The sequence below is a fragment of the Dama dama genome, chromosome 21, assembly GCF_033118175.1.
Source record: "Dama dama isolate Ldn47 chromosome 21, ASM3311817v1, whole genome shotgun sequence".
NCBI classification, from domain to species: Eukaryota; Metazoa; Chordata; class Mammalia; order Artiodactyla; family Cervidae; genus Dama; species Dama dama.
In genome coordinates this window covers 5,635,340-5,658,962 of record NC_083701.1, presented here as the reverse complement: position 1 = coordinate 5,658,962, position 23,623 = coordinate 5,635,340, and the positions used below count along the sequence as shown (strand labels likewise).

The 23,623-nt window shown below is 45.3% G+C and overlaps 1 protein-coding gene and 1 non-coding gene across 2 annotated transcripts in view; one reads left to right on the top strand and one right to left on the bottom strand.

Annotated features, from left to right (window-relative positions):
* The window catches only part of FAM135B (family with sequence similarity 135 member B), a 144,674-nt gene that overhangs the window by 44,999 nt on the left and 76,052 nt on the right, over positions 1–23,623 (bottom strand). The window lies entirely within an intron of this gene.
* On the top strand, positions 19,600–19,672 carry TRNAF-GAA (transfer RNA phenylalanine (anticodon GAA)). Its single transcript has one exon. It is a non-coding gene; the product is annotated as a tRNA-Phe (tRNA).

The following is a 23,623-nucleotide window of genomic DNA, read 5'->3' as shown; positions in this document are numbered from 1 at the left end:
CAAACCCAAATCACAGATGCCCTAGGGCTGGCCACTCATTGCTTCTCAACAGGAAGAAAGAAAGTGAAGTTGCTCAGTCGTGTCCGACTCTTTGCGGCCCACAGGACTGTAGCTTGCCAGGCTCCTCCATCCATGAGATTTTCCAGGCAAGAGTACTGGAGTGGGTTGCCATTTGATCCTAGTATATTAGAGCTGTTCTCTTTTTACAAACTATTCCACCATTTCCCTCATGCAAATGTTACTTTTAGTAATACTTCTACACCCAGGCAAGAGAAACTTTCAAGAAGCGTTTTGGGTGGTCTTAACCCTAAGTATGGTTGATATTATTACAAAGTGCCATTATCTTAGAATGAAGAAGAATACGTCTGGTCTTTGTTACTAAATCGTGTCCGACTCATTGCGACCTCAGGGACTGTACCCCACCAAAGGTCCTCTGTCCACAGAGTTTTCCAGGCAAGAATACTGGAGTGGGTTGCCATTCCCTTCTCCAGGGGATCTTCTTGACCCAGGGATCAAACCCAGGTCTCCTGCACTGCAGGCAGACTCTTCACAGACTGAGACACCAGGGAAGCCCAAAGTAGAATATACATACATAAAATATTTAGCGTGGTGCCCAAATCAATCATGTATATAGTTTCTTCAAGAATCATTTACTGGGTGTTGTTTCTGGGCTAAGCACTAAGCAGAATGTGGTTAGAAATTTTTAAAATATTATTGGTACACAATTTCTGGATTCAAGTCCCTTGTAGTTGAGTGTGTGAGGCAGCACACAGATGAATGGCTTTGGCACAGCTTGGTAAATGCTGCAATAAATTTATATATAAATGCTACAGCAACACACACACACAGGGTATCTGTATCATTCTTGGGCAAGTCAAGAAAAAATGCCATGTAAGAACTGACCCTATAATTTAAAAGACATAGTCATATTTTTTTTTAAGGAGGATGAAAATTCCAGGCATGTATGTGAAAGCTCAAGTAAAGGAAAACCTTTGGCAGAAGTGAAAAAAGAAAACAGGCACAATTTTAGCACAGTGCACATGTGGGAAGAAAGCTGAAGATGAGTGTAGATTTAAAGATGTAAAATAAGCGAGTATGATGGCCCCTCTTGTTTGTCATGATGACACGTCCATCATCTCAGATCAGCCCGGGTGAGATGAGCAGAGATAAGAGGATCAGAAGATGAGCAACAAATGGGGAAGCTGTGCGTTTTCCAGGTAAAGGGGATCTGCTCAGGCAGCAGAAGAGGGATAAGGAGTGAGGGGTACAAACTAAGACTCCTGGAGTTTGAAGGAATTAGTCACCGATGAGGATGGAAGGGAGAAGGAATCATAGATGATTTTGAGGTTTCCGGTGACTCACTCAGATAAGCAACACAGAAAATGTGTTTGGGTCCCTGGAGGATGACCCCAGCTGAACAGATGTAATGGCTAAGGGCAAATCTCTAGAGTCCACCAGCTTGGGCTGAAAGTCCAGCACCGCCATTCCCAGTCTCCCTGGACTTGGGCCGGTTGCCTCTCTCTGTATGCTTCAGTTGCATTGTCTGTAAACGAGGGAAATCTCAGGCAGCTTCTTCACAGGGTGCAAGCAAAGAGCACATCAGAGAGTGTACACAAAGGCTTACGACAGTGCCTGGGAAAGATATTTTAGTTAATATTATCAGTATATTTTAGCTAATATTATAATTCACAGAGAGTACAGAGTCTGATCTGAATCTTAGTCATGGAACAAAACTCCTTACATCTCTATGAATTCCCTGCCATGATCACCAAGACAACTTACGTAGCAGACAGAACACTGAATGCAGTCTTAAATTCAACATCTAGGGTTTACCAGATGGACAATCCTAGGCAAATCACTTTCCCTCTCAGGGCTTCAGGGTCCCTGTCTATGAAAGGGGTTCAGGAATCAAAGGGATGTGATTGGCCATTAAATAAAACAGGATGAAAGGGTTTGGGATAGAGGGCTCACTATGGTACTCAGGGATTATGCTGCCAAGACTCAAAGCATCAACAGTAAGTCTCAAGAAGTGTAGCTAAGGCACCTTGGGAAGTTCTCAGGGGTTTTCCACCCTCCAACCCTCCCTCCCTCCCGTGAATGGATCAGAGCCTACAGGTAGGGCTGAGCCAAGGTTGGAGCGCTCCCTGAAGCCTCCAGCTGACATCCCGGCAGCCACAAGCAGGCATCATTTTCATTGAAAGTTCTCTTGGGAAGGACAATGAGATGAGTATGGAACAGGACTCTCTGTGCTACCCAGAGGCAGCAGCCAACGAGGCAGAGAGGATTGCAGAAGTCAGCGAGGAATGAGATTCAGTTCCAACAGTTATTAGCGGAGCAGACTCTGTTAAAGTGAGAGGTTATGGTCTCACTCCCCGGTCCTGGCCAACCCAATACCATTCACTCAACAGTGGCCACGTGCCCGTCACTTTAAATACATTAACCGTGAGAACAACCCATGGGGGCCAGAGTTATGCTCAGAACCACAATTTAGTTTAGTGCAAAACACAAAGAAGAGCAATCACTTCGGAACTGCATACAGGTGGTTTAGAATTATGTTTCAAATAAGTGCCCTTAGGAAAACACTTGGCCTCTCAGATCCTTAGTGTCTTCATCTATAGAATGGGATTCATAATGTGAAATGTTCATGGATCTTACAGGGCTCAGAAGAGATCCTGTTTGCAAAAATTGAACATTCTGTACACCATATAGTACTTGCTCAATAAAAATCCCTCTCCAGTTTTACTGGATTTCTTGCTTCCTATAGTGTGCTATAGCTGTTCAGTCTACACTCCAGAAGTCCTGTTCAATGACCTGCCTCCCCGAAACAAACACACACACACACACACAGACACACACACACACACAGACACACACACACACACACACACACACACTAATAAAATGTTTCTCATAAGACTAAGCAACATCACCAAGAAATATCTTACCAAACACTGGCAACATGCCCTTCAAAAAATTAAATGGAACCAAACTAGAAAATAAAACCATTTATAAAATCCCAATGACAAACATAAGTTGAAATGAGTTGAACAGGCGATGATAAATATCATTTGCTTACTTACCAAGCTCACTGACTGTGCCTTATATGAGCAGATGCCATTAATAATCACACAGCTGAACACTGGTGATTTGGTCTCCATGGGAACAGAAGGTAATATCACACCACTGTTCTTTGATGGATCTTTTATTATTTCAATATTTGAAAAGTGATTTTTCAAGATGATAGAAACTATCAAATATATTCAATTATGCATAACACTGGAGATAGAAAGTATGGAGTTTTGGAATATTCCATTGGTCCTGCTCATTTTTCAGTGAGGAAAAAAGGGACACTGATTAGGAGAACAGGCTGATATGTGGGGGGAAAACATCATAATATCCAGTTTTCCTCTAATTTCTAGAACTGCTGAGCCTGGAGCCTGACCTAGGCAGCTTTTATCATGGGCTTGAACTCCTGCCTTCAGTCATGTTACAAAAACCCACCAGGTACCAGTGAATGTTCAGAGCCTTGTAAATTCAGGGAAAACACTCAACAATCACATGGTAAAATGCATCAGATCTGATTAAACATTGGAGATGAAGATTGAGAAAAGACCAAAAAAGAGTTTAAGGGAATAGACGGGAAAAGCTATATATACCATTCCCAATTAGCCAAAAACAAAACCAAAGTTGTCTTTGAATTTTTTCTCCCTCACCCAGATCTATTTATTCTCCCTCCAAAATTCTTCTCACCCTTTACACTCCTCCTCCCATTTCCTGGGGTAAATATCTGGGGGCAGGTTCTTTCTTGGATTATTGCAAGACTCCTCTGGTTGTTCACCTGTTTCGCTCTTTCCCCCTAGGAGCCATCGGGTGATAGGCACACAGGAGTGCATGTGCTCACGGTAAGGAGTTGGTAGGAACTAGTACATGTAGAGAGCCTGACGGAAGGTTGACCTTGTACTTTGTGCTATGCCATAGGTTTTCATACATTAACACATTGATTTCTCATCCCAAACCTATACTTTGTCCATATGAATATTATTTATATTTTACAGATGAATTTAACTCAGGTATAGAAAGAATAAGTGACCTGTCTAAAATTGTGCACGCGCACGCACACACACACACACACAGACACCACACATAAACACACTCACACAGAGAGTCAAGAATGCAACATTAGCAACCTGGATCCAGAGTCCAGGGTTCATGGCAGATACTGTAGACACTAAAACGGGTGTATACATATAGGTCTTTCGTTTCTTTAGGTAGATATACTCCTAAGTATTTTATTCTTTTTGTTGCAATGGTGAATGGTATTGTTTCCTTAATTTCTCTTTCTGTTTTCTCATTGTTAGTGTATAGGAATACAAGGGATTTCTGTGTGTTAATTTTATATCCTGCGACATTACTGTATTCATTGATTAGCTCTAGTAATTTTCTGGTAGAGTCTTTAGGGTTTTCTATGTAGAGGATCATGTCATCTGCAAACAGTGAGAGTTTTACTTCTTCTTTTCCTATCTGGATTCCTTTTATTTCTTTTTCTGCTCTGATTGCTGTGGCCAACACTTCCAAAACTATGTTGAATAGTAGTGGTGAGAGTGGGCACCCTTGTCTTGTTCCTGATTTCAGGGGAAATGCTTTCAATTTTTCACCATTGAGGATAATGTTTGCTGTGGGTTTGTCATATATAGCTTTTATTATGTTGAGGTATGTTCCTCCTATACCTGCTTTTTGGAGAGTTTTTATCATAAATGGATGTTGAATTTTGTCAAAGGCTTTTTCTGCGTCTATTGAAATAATCATATGGTTTTTATCTTTCAATTTGTTAATGAGGTATATTACATTGATTGATTTGCAGATATTAAAGAATCCTTGCATTCCTGGGATAAAGCCCACTTGGTCATGATGTATGATCTTTTTAATATGTTGTTGGATTCTGTTTGCTAGAATCTTGTTAAGGATTTTTGCATCTATGTTCATCAGTGATATTGGCCTGTAGTTTTCTTTTTTTGTGGCATACTTGTCTGGTTTTGGTATTAGGGTGATGGTGGCCTCATAGAATGAGTTTGGAAGTTTGCCGCCTTCTGCAATTTTCTGAGGAGAACATAGGCAAAACACTCTCTGACATAAATCACAGCAGGATCCTCTGTGACCCACCTCTCAGAATATTGGAAATAAAAGCAAAAATAAACAAATGGGACCTAATCAAACTTAAAAGCTTTTGCACAACAAAGGAAACTGTAAGCAAGGTGAAAAGACAGCCCTCAGAATGGGAGAAAATAATAGCAAACGAAGCAACAGACAAAGGATTAATCTCAAAAATATACAAGGAAAAAATATATATATACAAGCAACTCCTGCAGCTCAATTCCAGAAAAATAAATGACCCAATCAAAAAATGGGCCAAAGAACTAAACAGACATTTCTCCAAAGAAGACATACAGATGGCTAACGAACACATGAAAAGATGCTCAACATCACTCATTATCAGAGAAATGCAAATAAATCAAAACCACAATGAGGTACCATTACACGCCAGTCAGGATGGCTGCTATCCAAAAGTCTACAAGCAATAAATGTTGGAGAGGGTGTGGAGAAAAGGGAACCCTCTTACACTGCTGGTGGGAATGCAAACTAGTACAGCCACTATGGAGAACAGTGTGGAGATTCCTTATAAAAGTAGCAATAGAACTGCCATATGACCCAGCAATCCCACTCCTGGGCATACACACCGAGGAAACTAGATCTGAAAGAGACACGTGCACCTCAATGTTCATCACAGCACTGTTTATAATAGCCAGGACATGGAAGCAACCTAGATGCTCATTAGCAGACGAATAGATAAGGAAGCTATGGTACATATACACAATGGAATATTACTCATCCATTAAAGAGAATTCATTTGAATCACTTCTAATGAGATGGATGAAACTGGAGCCCATTTTACAGAGTGAAGTAAGCCAGAAAGATAAAGACCAATACAGTATACTAATGCATATATATGAAATTTAAAAAGATGGTAACGATAACCCTATATGCAAGACAGAAAAAGAGACACAGATCTACAGAACAGAATTTTGGACTCTGTGAGAGAAGGTGAGGGTGGGATGTTCTGAGAGAATAGCATTGAAACAAGTATACTATCAAGGGTGAAACAGATCACCAGCCCAGGTTGGATGCATGAGACAAGTGCTCAGGGCTGGTACACTGGGAAGACCCAGAGGGATGGGATGGGGAGGGAGGCAGGAGGGGGGATCGGGATGGGGAACACATGTAAATCCATGGCTGATTCATGTCAATGTATGGCAAAAACCACTACAATACTGTAAAGTAGTTAGCCTCCAACTAATAAAAATAAATGAAAAAAATAAAAAAATAAAAAATAAATAAAACGTGTATATTTTGAAATGTTTGGGTTTCCCAAAGATGATCATATATAATAAGAGTTCTCTGGCACATAGTTGAATCATCCTAAACAGGACATAAACATGACAGAGAGAATAGAAGAGCAATCACTTGCTCTACTCATTTTTAACTCATCACAATTATAACGTATGATTTAATAATATAATGGCTTCCCTGGTAGCTCAGATGATGAAGAATCTGCCTGCAATGCAGGAGACCTAGGTTAAATCCCTGGGTAGGGAAGATACCCTGGAGAAGGAAATGACAACCCACTTTAGTACTCTTGCCTGGAGAATTCCATGGACAGGGGAGCCTGGTGAGCTGCAGTCCATGGGGTAGCAAAGAGTCAGACATGACTGACCAACTAACACACTTAACAGTTAATGATATAATTACTTATTTAAAATATATACCCTCCACTAGTATCCTGCTTGTCCGTGACAGAAGAGCACGTGGTTTACTGCAGTCTCACTAAAAATGACCAGATACAGGAATATAGTAAGATGGCCATGTTACTGATTATGTTAAAGAAAAAAGGAACAAGTATTACTGTTATTTTCCTGACCAGGGCTCTGAATCTCAGAAGGTTCACTGACTTACTAAAGAACAAAAGCTAATAAAGGTCAGAGTCCAATTTAATTATGGGTTTCTTAACTCCAAGTCCAGGGCATGCCTAAGAGCCAGAACATAAAATGATTTCTTTTCAGTAACTCTGGCCAAGTCTTTAACTCCTCAGTGGGTAGTTATGCTCAAATTACAGTTTTTATTTTCTCAGATGGAGCAATTATGAATACAGAGAGGTTCGGGGAGCATTCCTGCTATGTTTAGGAGGAAGAAACATTCTATAAAGCTGCAGGTGAGGGTGAAGCAATGGGATGGACAAGGTGTGGCAGAGTGGCAGGCTGCTGCCATGAACGTGAGGTTCTTATGCACTGTGGACCAGGTCCCTACACAGGCAGTTTCTAAGGCCAGGCACACAGGTGATAGACATACTCTGCCACACTGGGTTCTCCTCTGAAGCTCCGCACTTGTGTGAGCTGAGCCTCAGATTCCTCGTGTCCAAAGCACAAGTGATGATTTAGCTCAGAGGGTTATCATGGGCATTAAATAGGATAAAGCACAAAAAGCATCAAGAGCCATGTGACCGGGACTTCCTGGTGGCTCAGTGGTAAAGAATCTGCCTGCCAATGCAGGAGACACGGGTTCGATCCCCAGTCTGGGGAGATTCCACGTGCCACGGAACAACTAAACCTGTTTGCCAGAACTACTGAGCCTGTGCTCTAGAGCCCGGAGTTGAAACTGTTGAATGCACATGCTGCAACCACTGAAGACTGCGAGACCTAGAGCCTTTGCTCTGCAACAAGAGGAGCCACCACAGTGAGGAGCCTGCATGCCCCAGCTGGAGGGAAGCCCCTGCTTGCAGCAACTACAGAAAAGCCCACACAGCAACGAAGACCCAGCACAGCCAAAAGTCAATTAATTAATTAAAAGAGTCATGTGACTATGGCTGTTCATGTAGCGTCCTTTCTGGGGGGCACCTGTTGATTTGAAACAACACAATGAGTAGCAACTGTCCCCAATACTTGCAATCTAGATACTTGAAGTCTCATGAGAGACTGGCTAGACAATGAGCAATGACGATCAACTACAAAGTTTGTGATGATAAGAATGAGCAAGAAGATATTGGGGTCCAGGAAGGGCCTCCTAATGCAATCTGGGATCAGAGGAAAGGGTGGGAATTAGAGGGGAAAAAAATGCTACAATCAACAAAGTCTAATTAGAATATGCAGAATCATAGATGTTAAAGTTTGGATTGCCTTCTTCATGGACTGAAACAAATCTCCACTGAGCAGGGAGGTCATTGAGCTTTGCCTCCAAGTTGAGCACTTGTGTGTGTACATTATCCCAAGCTCAGAGAGGTGAAAAACTCAAGGACTAGAGTGACCCATCCTGGGTTTGTCCCAAGTGAGCCCAACTCCAAAGTCTGTACCTTTTGGTTCATTCCAGGAGACCTCCACTCAGGGATACACCAGAATCAGGGGAGATTTTTTTAATTTTTTAAATAAGGCTTACTCTGGCTGAGCTGAATCACAATCTCTGGAAATAAACCCAGAAAACATTACCTTAAAAAGAAGTGCTTCCCAGGAGATTCTGATGTGCACTCCTGGTTAATATAATAACTATCCCCAACTATAGACCCCAGGGAAAGGCACTCTCTGCCTGTGACCTGATACCACATTCAAGGTTGTTTATTGCCAGTAAGCTACTAAGAAGTGTGACTAGGACTTCCCTGGTGGTTCAGAGGTTAAGAATACACCTGCTAATGCAGGGGACACAGGTTCACTCCCTGGTCTGGGAAGATTCCATATGCCAAGGAGCAGCTAAGCCCTTGCCCCACAACTACTGAGCCCGTGCTCTGCAATAAGAGAAGCTGGAGCATCACAACTAGAGAGTAGATCCCACTTGCCACAACTAGAAAAAGCCACACGCATAGCAACCAAGACTCAGTACAACCAAAAATACAATAAATACATTTGTTTTAAAAAGTGCAAATATCCTGGACTTCTGATGTCTATACTACGATAACAAATATAACTGAAAGCTAAGACGCCATGGAGCTGGACAAGCACAAGTGAGCAGTGGGCAGACCTGCATTTGACAAGGTGGGTTTGACAGGCTGAGTTGAACTGGACCAGTTTATTGGGGGTGAGTGCCACGTATGAAATTGCCCATCCCAATTTCACTTTCTTCCTTTTCAATGCAAGAGCACCTTCAGTCCAGGGCGAGCCTTGGGGAAAGGAGGAAGGAGCGAAGAGGGTAGCTGGGCTTGCAAGTTCTGCCTGCGTTGCAGCAAGAGGCCCTTGATCACCCTCCAGTTACCAGGACTCTCTCCAGCCATCTGCCTGCAGCACCTGCTCCTCCTCGGCCAGCACACATCTCAGGCCAAAGACAGAAGCCAGGGCCTCAGGAAAATAAGTGCGCACTGCCCTGCTTGTTGGCTGATTGCGTTCAAACCAGAACACAGCGACTTTAGGGGGACTGCTTCATCTTTCCTGCAAATATAACCACATGTGCCTCTGCAAGCACTTTGTGTGTGTGTGTGTGTGCACGTGTGCACACACCACACTCACTTGGGCAACAGTGTCACCAGTCAATCAGCCGGTTGCTATGTATTTTCATTATTGGAGAAAGTCACTTAAGGAGGATCACTGGGTTCACGACGCTGTGTGTGCTCTCTCAGCACCACAGCTTAGACTGTCGGGGCATCTGTTTCTAGTCTCTTCCATGTGCTCTTAAATCTGCTCCATTTCTTTGATTTTCTGCCTCTGGGTTTCTCTTAGGAACTAAATGGAAGTTGACTTGAAGGTTTCTGGGTCGATATGTAGGAGATTTGGAGCATTAATCTGATTTCTGCCCCAGCCCCTGTCACTTTATTTGTGTGTTTATTTATTTGGGCTATGCTGGGTCTTCATGGTTTTGCAGGCTTTCCTTCAGTTGCAGAGCGTGCGGGCTGCTCTTCACTGTGGCACGCAAGCTTCTTATTGCGGTGGCTTCTCTTACTGTGGAGCACGCGGGCTTCAGTCATGGTGCACGTGGGCTTCAGTCATGGTGCACGTGGGCTTCAGTCATGGTGCACGTGGGCTTCAGTCATGGTGCACGTGGGCTTCAGTCATGGTGCACGTGGGCTTCAGTCATGGTGCACGTGGGCTTCAGTCATGGTGCACGTGGGCTCCTGAGTTGCAGTTCTTGGGCTCTAGAGCACTGGCTTCATTGCTCCGAGGCGTGTGGAATCTCCCAGGACCGGGAATCAAACCCTTGTCTCCTGCACTGGCAGGCGAGTTCTTTACCACTGAGCCAACAGGAAAGCCCACTGTCATTTTATTTAAATGAGAAGTTTTCCTGTCACACAAAGTTTTTGTTTGCTTTTTAAAATAATCTTCTTAATGTTTGTGTTCAAAGAGAAAGAGACTTCCCAGCGATGCCATTCCCCAAACTTCTGTACAGACTCTCTCTTCCTTCCCGTGTGTGTTTGGAAGACAGTTACTTCCCTCCTGAGCTCACCAGCTTCCTGTAACACCTCCCCAAACAGAGCCACACGCTGTACAGACACACTGCTGCTAACTTTCTGTTTTCCAACCTCTTTCCCCAGAGCAGAGGTTCTCAACCAGGGAAAATCTGGCCTCCTGGGGAACATCTGTCAATGTTTGGGGATATATTTGGTTGTTACAACTGAGTAGCAGGTGCTGGGGCATCTAATGGGCAGAGATGGGGGATATTGCCAAATGCTCTGCAACACACAGGACAGCGAAGAATTACCCACCCTCCAGTGTCCCCAAATGTCCCAAAATATCAAACGTGCTGAGTCTGAGAAAACTCCCTTCAGAGACACATTTCGGCAAGCTTGCGGTCTGCCTTCCAATTCTCAGCGGTGACAGTTTACCAGATGCCCTGCCACCTGGAACATGGGTCCTCACGTGTCCATCTTCTGATACCAAAGTCTCCATTTCTAGATTATGGATGGCTAAGGTCAGTGCCATGCATTTTCGATTTCCACCGTGCCTGACACATAGAAAGGAACAAATTCTTCTTAATACTAACTATATAACAAGCAACCACTACATCTCAGTTTCTGAACATTATTTTTTTTTCTTTCTATTTTCCCAAAGTCTGATAGAGGTCAGAGAATCTCCTGTGTGGCTCTCCTCCTAACGGTGTCTGTAGATCCAAATTCTTCTGTTTGGTGCCACCACCCTCCTAAACATATGACCACTGAGGTCACCATGGAAAGGAAAGAAAGACCAGACCATCAAGCAAGATGTTTTAAGAGTGGGGAAAGAGGCCTGTATCACTTCTGTTCCCATTTAACCAGAATCTAGTCTTAAGGCTTAAACCTAATTCCAAGTGTGCCTGGGAAGTGCAGTCCTTCAGTTCAGTTCAGTTCAGTTGCTCAGTCATGTCCGACTCTTTGCGACCCCGTGAATCGCAGCACGCCAGGCCTCCCTGTTCATTACCAGCTCCCAGAGTTTACTCAAACTCATGTCCATTGAGTCGGTGATGCCATCCAGCCATCTCATCCTCTGTCGTCTCCTCCTCTTCCTGCCCCCAATCCCTCCCAGCATCAGGGTCTTTTCCAATGAGTCAACTCTTCACATGAGGTGCCCAAAGTACTGGAGTTTCAGCTTCAGCATCAGTCCTTCCAATGAACACCCAGGACTGATCTCCTTTAGGGTGGACTGGTTGGATCTCCTTGCAGTCCAAGGGACTCTCAAGAGTCTTCTCTAACACCACAGTTCAAAAGCATCAATTTTTCGGCACTCAGCTTTCTTCACAGTCCAACTCTCACATCCGTACATGACCACTGGAAAAACCATAGCCTTGACCTGATGGACCTTTGTTGGCAAAGTAATATCTCTGCTTTTTAATATGCTATCTAGGTTGGTCATAACTTTCCTTCCAAGGAGTAAGCATCTTTTAATTTCTTGGCTGCAGTCACCATCTGCAGTAATTTTGGAGCCCCCAAAAATAAAGTCTGACACTGTTTCCACTGTCTCCCCATCTATTTCCCATGAGGTGATGGGCATGGGTCCCATCACCTTGTGGGAAATAGATGGAGAGACAGTGGAAACAGTGTAGATGCCTAAAAGAATGCAGTAAAAAGGAATGAAATTGTGCCATTTGCAAAACACGGATGGACCGAGAGACTGTCACACAGAGTGAAGTAAGTCAGAAAGAGAAAAACAAGTATTGCATATTAACGCATACATGTGGAATCTAGAAAAGTGGTATCATGATCTTACTTGCAGAGCAGAAATAGAGACCCAGATGCAGAGAACAAATGTAAGGAAAAGAGAGGGGTGAGATGAATTGGGAGACTGAGATTAACATATACACACTATCAATACTATGTATAGAATGGATAACTAATGAGCGTCTACTCTCCTCAGAGATCTGTAGAGACCTGAATGGGGAGGAGGGTCAGAAAAGAAGGGATGTATGTGTAACATATGCTCATGTGTTTTGCTATACAGTAGAAACAAACACAACATTGGAAAGCTACTATATTCCAATTAAAAATTAATTTACAAAATAATGAAGGGTATGTGGGAGCATCTCTGTGGTTTCTTCCAGACCTCCGCTCCACCCAGCTCCAAGGTTCTGCATCTCCTGATTCAGCCCATCTGCAGTGGGTGGGCTCTGCTGGGGTCTCACAGCATAGACACTGGGGAAACCAGTTCTAGAATCTCCAGCTTCTGGCTCCTGCATCAGTGTCCCTTCCACTAAGACCACAGTAAATAGAAACGGCCTTCTCTCTGACATCAAGACTTCCATTGGAAGATATCTACCCAGCTAGATGTCAAGAAAGAACCAAATGAATGACCACTATGCTGGGCAAAGTCAGTTACAGGCCCTTGCCATCTATCAAGAACCAGCTGAGAGAAGTGGGTCCCACAAATCCATTAGCAGTGAAATGCTTTATGTTCAGACCTTGTTTTCACATTCACACAATGCTAAATATATCCTGGCAGAATGAGAGTCAACACCCAGCCAATTGCCTCTGTGGCCGGAACTGTGCCCTCCTCTCTAACTAAGTCATTAGTATTTGCAGTGGTCAAGCGTTTGGGCTCCATTTCTTTTGGCCCCCAATTTCCTTGATGTAGACCCCCCCCCACCATGACCTGTCATTATATCCACAAAGAGGACAAAGGCAAAGAACTCTGGACACTGTCAGCTCATTCCTGGGGTCCTTAACTCCTTTTCTGCTTAAAATTCTGGTTATTGACCAAGTCTGTCATCTGTTTCCTCAAGGGGTGACCTGGTTTCACCCTGAGGAAGGAGGGTAAAATGTCCTTGGAGTGATTTAATTTTGAGTATTGAGATGAATGACTATGTCCTCATGGAATGCTTTCAAATGATGAAATAAAAGAGACTCATTAAACAGTTATTACTTTTAGGCAAAATGAGATAAGTATGCTTAAAGTGCAAATGTAGAACAGACAAATTAGCAGCTTAGGGTTATCTGGGGTAGTCAAAGAAAGCTTCACATTAAAGTAATGACTGAATTGGGTTTTGAAGGCTAACTAGGAGTTCTCTGGATGGAGGGAGTGATGAGAGGGGTCAGAGAAGGATATTCTGGGCAGAGAGAATAGCATATATCCCCTTTTGTGAGATAAACATTCTTCTTTTTAAATGTAACTCCTAGATTCAGGTGAGTAAACCTTCCCCTTTCTCCTTTGCCTTTTGCTTCTCTTCTTTTCCCAGCTACTGGTAAGGTCTCCTCAGACAACCACTTTGCCTTCTTGCATTTCTTTTCTTTGGGATAGTTTTGGTCATCACCTCTTGTAAATGTTATGAACCTCCATCCACAGTTCTTCAGGCACTCTATCAGATCTAATCTCTTGAATCTATTCATCACCTCTACTATATAATCATGAGAGATTTAATTTAGGTCATACCTGAATGGGCTAGTGGTTTTCCCTATTTTCTTCAATTGAAGCCTGAATTTTGCAATGAGGAGCTCATGATCTGGACTACAGTCAACTCCCAGTCTTCGTTTTGCTGACTGTATAGAACTTCTCCATCTTCAGTTGCGAAGAATATAACCAACCTGATTTCAATATTGACCATCTAGGGGTGTCCATGCGTAGAGTCATCTCTTGCATTGTCATAAGAAGGTGTTTGCTCTGACCAGTGTGTTGTCTTGGCAAAATTCTGGTAGCCTTTTGCCCTGTTTCATTTATCCAAGGCCAAACTTGCCTGTTACTGTAAGTATCTCTTGACTTCCTACTTTTGCACTCCAATCCCCTATGTTGGGGCTTTCCTGTTAGTTTAGATAGTAAAGAATCCACCTGCAAGACAGGAGACCTGGGTTTGATCCCTGGGTTGGGAAGATTCTCTGGAGGAGGGCATGGCAACCCACTCCAGTATTCTTGCCTGAAGAATCCCCATGGACAGAGGAGCCTGGCAAGCTACAGTCCATGGGGTCACAGAGTCAGACATGACTGAGCGACTAAGCACAGCTCCTATGATGCAAAGGACATCTTTTTTTGGTGTTAACTCTAGAAGGTCTTGTGGGTCTTCATAGAATCATTTGACTTCTTTTGGCATTAGTAATTGGGGCATAGACTTACATTACTGTAATATCGAATAGTTTGCCTTGGAAACAATCCCAAGTTCATTCTGTCAAATTTGAGACTGCACCAAAGTACTACATTTCAGAATCTTTTGCTGACTATTAGTCTTCTGCTGACTACCATTTCTTCTAAAGGATTCTTCCCCACAGTAGTAGATATAATGGTCCTCTGAATTCAATTTGCCCATTCCCATCCATTTTAGTTCACTGATTCCTAAATTGTCAATTAGGGTTACCTAAAATGGATTATTCCAGCCATTCACACTTGAGTGTGAATCAAGTTTACTCTCTTTATTAGGAACCTAGCTCACAACCAAGTTGTAGTGATCCCTGACCAACAATTATTTTGTTGATTATTTGTAGTGATCCCTGACCATCCACTTATTTTTCAAGTCTCCCCATTCTACTTCAATTGCAGTTCTGACATCCATTTATCTTTCTTCCCTGCTCAACTCACCTCTTCATTGCCCAGGTAATTATCCTGTTCTTTACTGGACCACTGCGCTAGCCTCCAACCTTGCCTCTCTGGCCTCAGCTCTAAACTCTCCTTTAATCAGTCCTCTACATAACAGCAAGGATGACAACCCATCCTGTCATTCCAGTCCCCTACTTGCCATATTTTTGTGGCTAAGCTAGCTTCCAGGGTTCCTAATGATCAGACCACTGTGACCTTCCCAGCCCCATGTCCGTCCACACTGACCTCCCCGGAGTCCCCGGATGTATCCTGCCCTCTCTCTCCCTGCCCGTGGCCCTGGTATCACTCCTGCCCACCCCTCCTCTCCCAGCTACAATCGACAATCCACTCATTTTGACTCAGAGACGCTTCACTTTGAGAAGTGTTTCATGACTGTTTCTGAGTTCGGGAAGCCTGACCCTCCTTGAGGCCTCCCTAGCAGACCCCAAGCCAAAGACTGACCCCTTATGATGTGGGGTCCACATCTCTCCCTTGGCTGAGCTTGTCTTAATCCATCAGGAGGGCAAGGAAAATAGGTATTCTATAGAAACATGCTAAATAAAGCAATACATAAAAACTCCAAGCAAAGGATATTCTCTCGAGAAAAGAAAGATGGGCCACATGCTTTTGGAGGCCCCTAGTGATGCAGCAGCAGCAGCAGCAGTGATGCCTAGCTTTGGAAGATGGAGGACGTGGGAAGCCACTAGTCATGGCAAAAGATGGACCTAAACTCAGTCTTGCATCCTGAGTACCTTCCAGCTGAACAAGCAGATTCAATTTCCTCCTGCAGAGAAGCCTGCCCTCAATCACTCTGATTTTTTTCTTTAATATGGTATGACTATTCTGAATATTTACTTGTTATCTTAGTTTCAGCATGTAGGATTTAGCTGCCTGACCAGGGATCAAAATCGGACCCCCTGCATTGGAAGCATGGAGTCTTAGCCAATGGACCACCAGGAAAGTCCCACCCCAGTATCCTTGGGACCCTCCCCCAATTCGTGTTCCAGCAGAGCTACAGCACTGTAGATGACCCTTCCTTAATGCTTACCTTGCATGAAATTATTTTTTCAGTATTTTTTTCTGGCCAGATTGTAAATTCCATGAGACTAGAGATGGGGCTAATTTGTTCATGGTGAAATCACTCAACCTCACACGTGAGCATTAACTAAAAACACTGTCTGAAAAGGTACACACAGAATGGCTTCAACTTGGGTTCTTCAAAAAATATTATTTGCAAAAAAGGAGCAGACATTAATATAATTATTGATTTAAGAAATACCTGTGTTGAATGCTTGATGCCCAGAGTGCCAGATGTGGTCCCTCACTTACTGGAAGATTAAAGGAGACAAGCAGGTGAATAATGATTCCAAGTGGACAGAAGGCAGGGCTCAGATGCAGTCATTCCTGGGCTCATGTGCCAGGCCTATCAGGGACCTGCTGTCTGATGCTGAGCTATTTGCTGAAGTTGTTAGAGCTTTAGTTTCCTCAACTACAGCATGTGAACCTATGCAGGGAGGTGAGAGACAGCATATTAAAAATATCCAACAAGAGCCTAACATGGGGAAGTGTTGGATATATTTAGCTGGCACAATTATGTTAGAAAGCAAATGTGATTCGTGGTGTCATCATTTCATCATCCCTGGAGAACAGGACGGGAGTGAAGACAGTCGAGAGAGAGGGGTATGCCGAGGGGGAGCCCACTCTCCCACCTGAACCCCAAGCAGAATTTACAAAGTGAGCAGGTTTCTTCTCTTGAGAGTCCCTTGGACTTCCAAGAGATCAAACCAGTCCATCCTAAAGGAAATCGATCCTGAATATTCATTGGAACGACTGATGCTGAAGTCAAAGCTCCAATACTTTGGCCACCTGATGTAAAGAACTGACTCATTGGAAAAGACCCTGATGCTGGGAAAGATGGAGGGCTAGAGAAGAAGGGGATGACAGAGGATGAGATGGTTGGATGGCATCACCAATTCAATGAGCATGAGTTTGAGCAAACTTCAGGAGCCAGTGAAAGACAGGGAAGCCTGGTGTGCTGCAGTTCACAGGGTCACAAAGAGTTGAACATGACTTAGTGACTGAATAACAACAAAAGACAAGAAGAAACAGGCTCAGAGAGGGGACCTGATGCCCAAGCTCTCACAGTTCACCCATGGAAGAACCTGACCTTAGCCCTATAGGTTTTCTTCCTCCAAACCTGGTGATATTGCCTGTATGTCCTGCTGTGTCCACATCCTGTATTCACTCAGTATGTGTTGTTGTTTTTTTTTTTTTAATATTTATTTATTTAGCTGCATCGGCTCTCAGTTGCAGCACCTGGACTCCAGCTGTGGCTCGTGGGGTCAGAAGTCACAGCACACGGGCTCAGGTGCTCTGTGGGTTGTGGGATCCTAGTTCCCGGACCCGAGCCCAAACCCGCATCCCTTGCACCGCAAAGCAGAATCTGAACCACCGGACCGCCAGTGAAGTCCCTCGGTATGTATTTATTGAGCGTCTGCTGCCCTGGACCCTGATGATGCAGTGAGGAAATGCAGGGCGGTCTGGGAAGGAGGGTACCATCCTCTCCTGTCCTAGCTGACACCTCCCATCGTGCCCTGATTCTCTGGAGAGGAGTAAGGCATCTGAAAGCAGGCAGTGTGGAATAAAGCAGCTCTTCACTAATGAAAAGGGTGGTGCATAAATAATCAATACTGTAGGCTTCTGCACGTAAAGCCCATTTCCACTGATTTATATCCTCTTTTAGAAATAACCTGTACAATTATATTGCATCCATAAGCAGGCTGATGTAACAGAAAGCCCATCATTTTCTGAGTACCATTTAGCAACCTACTATTTATTCCACAGGATTTTAGGAAATTAGATAATCATTTAAACGAGAATGCTGAAATTGTTTGGCAGAGAGGGAGAGGGAGAACACAACAGCATTTGCCAACTTAATTCTCAAAATAGTAGAAGGTGGACTTCCCTGGTGGCATGGTGGATAAGAATCTGCCCACTAATGCAGGGGACACGGGTTTGATCCCTGGTCCAGGAAGATCCTACATGTCCTGTGGGGTAGCTCGGTTCATGCGCCATAACTTCTCAGCCCTCCGGAGCCCACGGGCTGTAACCACAGAGCACATTAACCACAATTACTGAGGCCTGCACACTCTAGGGCCCTTGAGCCACAACTAATGAGGCCCTGTGCTGCAACTACTGAAGCCCGCGCGTCCTAGAGCTGTGATCCACAGCAAGAGAAGCCACTGCAGTGTGAAGCCTGCACGCTGCAACTAGTAGAGTGCCCCCCACTTGCAGCAACTAGAGAGAACCAAGGATCCAATGAGGGAGACTTCCCTGGTGGTCCCGTGATTAAGACTCTGCCTTGCAATGTGGGGGAGGAGGCTTCAGTCCCTGGTCGGGGACTGAATCCCACCTGCCATGGAACAACCAAGTCCACATATGACAACTAGATCCTGCGTGATCCTGCATGAGACGACAAAGATACCAGCTAGGACCCAATGCAGCCAGATGAATACATAAATAAACATTAAAAAAGTAATCCAGTGAGGTCTCCTCTCACCTCAACTGTGCCTCCAACATTAACTGAGCCCCTACGATGTGCCAGCAGCTCAGATGGGCACTAAGGCCAACAGAAATGACAGCATCCCGCGAGGTGGGAGTCGAGGCTGCCATGTTTGTTCACCCTACATCACCACCCTTGTGCAGAGCCTGAGACACGGGACGTGTCTGATGGTTGCCTGATTAGCGAGCAAACCAACAGCAGTGTCTCTCCTTATGGCATCCTAATGAGGTGTTAACAGTAGTAACAAACGTCCATGCCTCACCCTCATGACTCCAGATCCCCACGAGAGGGACCTGAAGATGCTGACAACAAGGAGCAAGGCTGTATTTACAGCAAAGGGTACAGAGCAAAGAATCCAACAGAAATGGAGCGAAAAGGAAAAAAAATAAAGAAGAGCACAGTGCACCTGGGAGAGGGGAGATTTCCACGTGGAAGTCAGGCCTGTGCCTCAGTTTCCCTCTGCACGCCCACCCCCGACAGGCACACGTGTGCCTCCCATCAGTGAGGGCAGGGCTGTCAGGCCGCAAAGCCACGCACGTGTGTGCACGTGCTGGGTGAGCACCATGCCCTTCGAAGAAGATGCTGCTTTTCACTTCTCAGTGATCCAAACAAAAGGGAGCCGGCATTTCCTCTCAAGGACACACATTCCTCCTTCTGGGGAAGCACCTTCTAAGGGAAGCGGAGGAAGGAAGGCTTTCACATTGGTGACCAGCATGTTCATCTCAGGCACAGTCGTCTGCTCGGGCAGCACGTCTTCTGTGATCTCCACCGGAGGGCCGGTGAGGCTCAGAGCACCAGCACAGAACAGATCTGCAGGAAAGTTAAAGGCCTAACCGCCTCCCGGCTCGGGCTTTTGATCTTTTTCCTCCTGATATTCTCAGATTCCAGGATCTTAGCCACTCATTCACTCAACAAAGCCTTCCTGAGCATGTGCCCCATGCAAGGCGTACCCACGGGAACCAATCAACCTGCTTGGGCAGAGCAGACAAGCCAAAGCCCTTTCTCTGGTTAACATCAACCTAGTGGCTGGCTAACCGAGGGGCTTCCCTGCTGGCTCAGTTGGTAAAGAATCTGCCTGAAGTGCAGGAGGCCCAGGTTCAATCCCTGGGTCAGGAAGATCCCCTGGAGAAGGACATGGCAATCCACTGCAGTATTCTTGCCTGGAGAATTCCAAGGACAGAGGGGCCTGGCAAGCTACTGCCCATGGGGTCGCAAAGAGACACAACTGAGCAAATAATACTTTCACTTTTTCAGCAGCTGAAGACGGGTGGGGAGTTGGCATCAGGCTGAGTTAAAATGCCAGGTTGGCCCCTGCCCAGCTGTGTGACTTTACAGATATGGCTTAACCTCTCTCTAAGTTTCTTCAGCTGTCAAAGGAAATAGGAAACTGTTCTGTGGAAACGGATGGAATCCACATGCATCAGTGGTTTAATAGAGTATCTTGGTGTAAAGCAGGCATTCAGAAATGTGATTTCGGGGACTTTCCTGGTGGTCCAGTGGTTAAGACTGTGCTTCCACTGCAGGGGGTGTGGGTTCGATCCCTGTTCTGGGAAGTAAGATCCCACATGCTGCACAGTGAGGACAACAAATAAAAACAAAATTTAAAAAAACATGATTTCAAATAATGAGTATGATACTTTTCACTTGGAAAAGTGAAAAAAAAAAGTGCTCCTTGGAAGGAAAGTTATGACCAATGTAGACAGCATACTAAAAAGCAGAGACATTATTTTGCCAACAAAGGTCCGTCTAATCAAGGCTATGGTTTTTCCAGCGGTAATGTACGGATGTGATAGTTGAACTTTGAAGAAAGCTGAGTGCCAAAGAACTGATGCTTTCAAACTGTGGTGTTGGAGAAGACTCTTCAGAGCCCCTTGGACTGCAAGGAGATCCAACCAGTCCATCCTAAAGGAGATCAGTCCTGGGTGTTCATTGGAAGGACTGATGCTGAAGCTGAAACTCCAATACTTTGGCCCCCTGATGTGAAGAGTTGACTCATTGGAAAAGACCCTGATGCTGGGAGGGATTGGGGGCAGGAGGAGAAGGGGACGACAGAGGATGAGATGGCTGGATGGCATCACCGCCTCAATGGACATGAGTTCGAGTAAACTCCGGGAGTTGGTGATGGACAGGGAGGCCTGGCGGGCTGCGATTCACGGAGTCGCAAATGAGTCGGACACAACTGAGCGACTGAACTGACTGACACTTTTCACACAATCATGGAATCTAAACATTTTAATTACTCCTTTGCCTCACACACTAGATCCCATGACCTACTGAGGGTAAGGACTGAGTTTTGTTTGATTTTGTCCCTGCGGCACACAGATGCCCGCAGAGCGGAGGGCTGAATAAGGGACTAGCAGATAAGTGAACAGACACCCAGATTCCGCTGCTCAAGGAGGCAGAGCTCTGAGAACAAGGGGAGTCCTCACGTCTGTGTGTCTCCACCATGAGGCTGTTCCTCCCCCGGGCAGTGGAGTGACCCCACTTCTTTCAGTGAGAAGAAAGGGAGTGTGCCCCAGCTCCTGAGGAAGAAAGGCTTTCTCCTCACTTTGAGTCACTGGATTCCTGACCTTCCTGAGCACTGATGGTCAATTTTACGTGTCCATAGGGCCCATCCGTGGTACCCAGATAGGCAGTCAAACATTATTCTAGACGTTTCTGTGAAAGTGTGCTTCAGAGGAGATTCATGTTTAAACCATGATTTGAATCACGAGTAAAGGTGATTCGCCACAGCATGGGTGGGCCTCGCCCAACCAGTTGAAGATGTGAAAAGAAAAAGACAGATACACAGGTTACTCGTCCTTCCCACTCGAAAGAAGGGAGCAGCTGCTCATCCGGTCAGCAGATGGCCTTTGGACTCAAACTATCTCTCCCCTGGGTCTCCAGGACTAGCCTGACCTGCAGATTTTGGACTTGCTGGCCTCCATATTCACATGAGACAATTCCTTAAAATAAGTCTGTCTACCTCTCTGTCTCTTTATACATGTGTGTGTGTGTGTGTGTGTATGCACACATGTGATCTTATTATCCTGTTGATTCCATTTCTGTGGAGAATCTGAATTCGCCAAGCACAAGTCAAGTGTCCCCAGTTGTACCAAGAAGTGTCAGGCTATTACAGTATAAGGCAGCACCGAGGACTGAAGCAGGCCTCCAGCGTGATCTCATCCCATCCTCTCTCTAGACATTGGGAAACCGAGGCCCAGAGAGGGCAATTATCTGGTCAGGGTCACACAGTGGGGTGGAGCGGAAGCCAAGAACAGGGAACATCTAAGACCCTCCACGTCGTTCCCACACGACAACACGAGGCCCTTGGAGTAACATTCAATTTAATTATGTGGATAAACTCAAAGAAAAATAAGACCAGCAGAGAATTTTATTGAGCACTTTTGTGCCAAGCTCTCTGCTGCAGGATTTTATATGCTTATTTCATTTAATCTTCTCAGCAACCCTGCAAGGCAGGCATTAGTATCCTCTTTGACAGATAAGCCATGAGTGGGAGAGGGAAAACAGTTCCCCTGGGGCAAAGCTGCTGGCGTTTCTGGAGGTAGGAGGGGAAGGGGATGCGAGCTCCAGCTTCAACCCTAAATTTGAAGCCCTCTTTGCTTAAGATGCTGCAGGAAAGAGCAAGGCTGCAGGGCCAGAGACATCTGGGCTCCTGGGGAGGGAGGCATGTCACGTCATGGCAACCCTCACCCCCCGATGATTTTTCATGCCGATGACCTTCCTTTGCTGTGAATCTCTAGTTCCTGCACATGTCTCTGCACACAAAGGCTTATTTTGAAGGGAGCACCTGTTCCCTAATCGCTCCAGCTGATGCCGCAATCTGCACGGATTGCGATGTTATTTGCTAATGCGCTGGGCTTCTCGGGGACTTGAAGGCACAGCCCGCGAGGGAGGTGGGGGAGTGGATTTTAGTCCTTGCTTGGCAGCCCTTGCCTTGATGGGGGCGGGAGGGGAAGGCACAGGATGGGCACGGGGCTCTGAGCCCACATAATCGGATGGGACCCAAATGGAAAATGCACAGGAAAAGAATCTGGTCCTGAAAATAGCCCATTGAGCTGTGAGCAAGTTCACCACTGAGCACCCACCAATAAGCTATTTTATCTGACTCTTGTGAAAGACAGAGATGTCTTCTTTGACACACATCCCCAAAAATAGCCAAGAAAAGAATGGAGGAAAAAAAAAAAAAGATACTGTATCTTGCGCCCGCTGTGAGCCTATTTCTGTACTAAAATCCTTTCTAAGATAGAGGTATTGTCCCATTTTAGATTGGAGGAGGCTGAATTTTTATAGGGTTAATAGAGTCTGCCACATCACAAAGTATTGAGCAGAGCAGCTATTTGAAAGCATAGCCTTCTCTCTGCCTCATCACTGCAGTGATGCTCGGCCTCTCCAGGCGTAACAGAATCAGACAGGCTGAGAGGATCTACACTGTTCCTCACCCCACACCAGGACCAAGGTTTCTGAAAAGTCCCCGCTTGGCATCCAGGTGTCCGTGGAAATGCCACACTCTCCCCCTGCTGTCTGCCGTCGTATAAGGCAAGGAACCCCTCTGTGACTCAGCGCTCTCACTGCTCAGAGTTCTATATGAACATAACCAGGTACTTGGATCAGTCATCCATCCAACACACATTTCCTGAGGGTTAACCACGTGTGCCAGGCATGGTGCCAGGCCCTAAGGATGTGGAAGTTGAAGGCATTGGGCTTGTCCCCAGCTGTCTGGAGCCCAGTGGAGGAAAGACAGAGATGCCCAGAGTTGACTGTAGAGAAAGCATCTGGGAGGGAGAATTTCTTGCTAGGAGATCAGAGAGCGCTTCTCAGAGAGGGGTGGCATCTGAATGAGGCATTCGAGGGTGTGCAGACAGGCACCCAGGAGTTCCTTCAGGACAGACACCCGATCACCATCACACCCTGTGCTCCCGTGGTCCCAGCAAAGGCCCCTGTCTGGGGATGGAAGTGTCGTCAAAGATGCACTGAATTGATCTACAACCTCTGAGATGCCCTGATGTCCCAAGCCATGTTTCCGGGAAAACAGAGTCTGAGCTGGAGATTTGCAGGTGAGTCCACT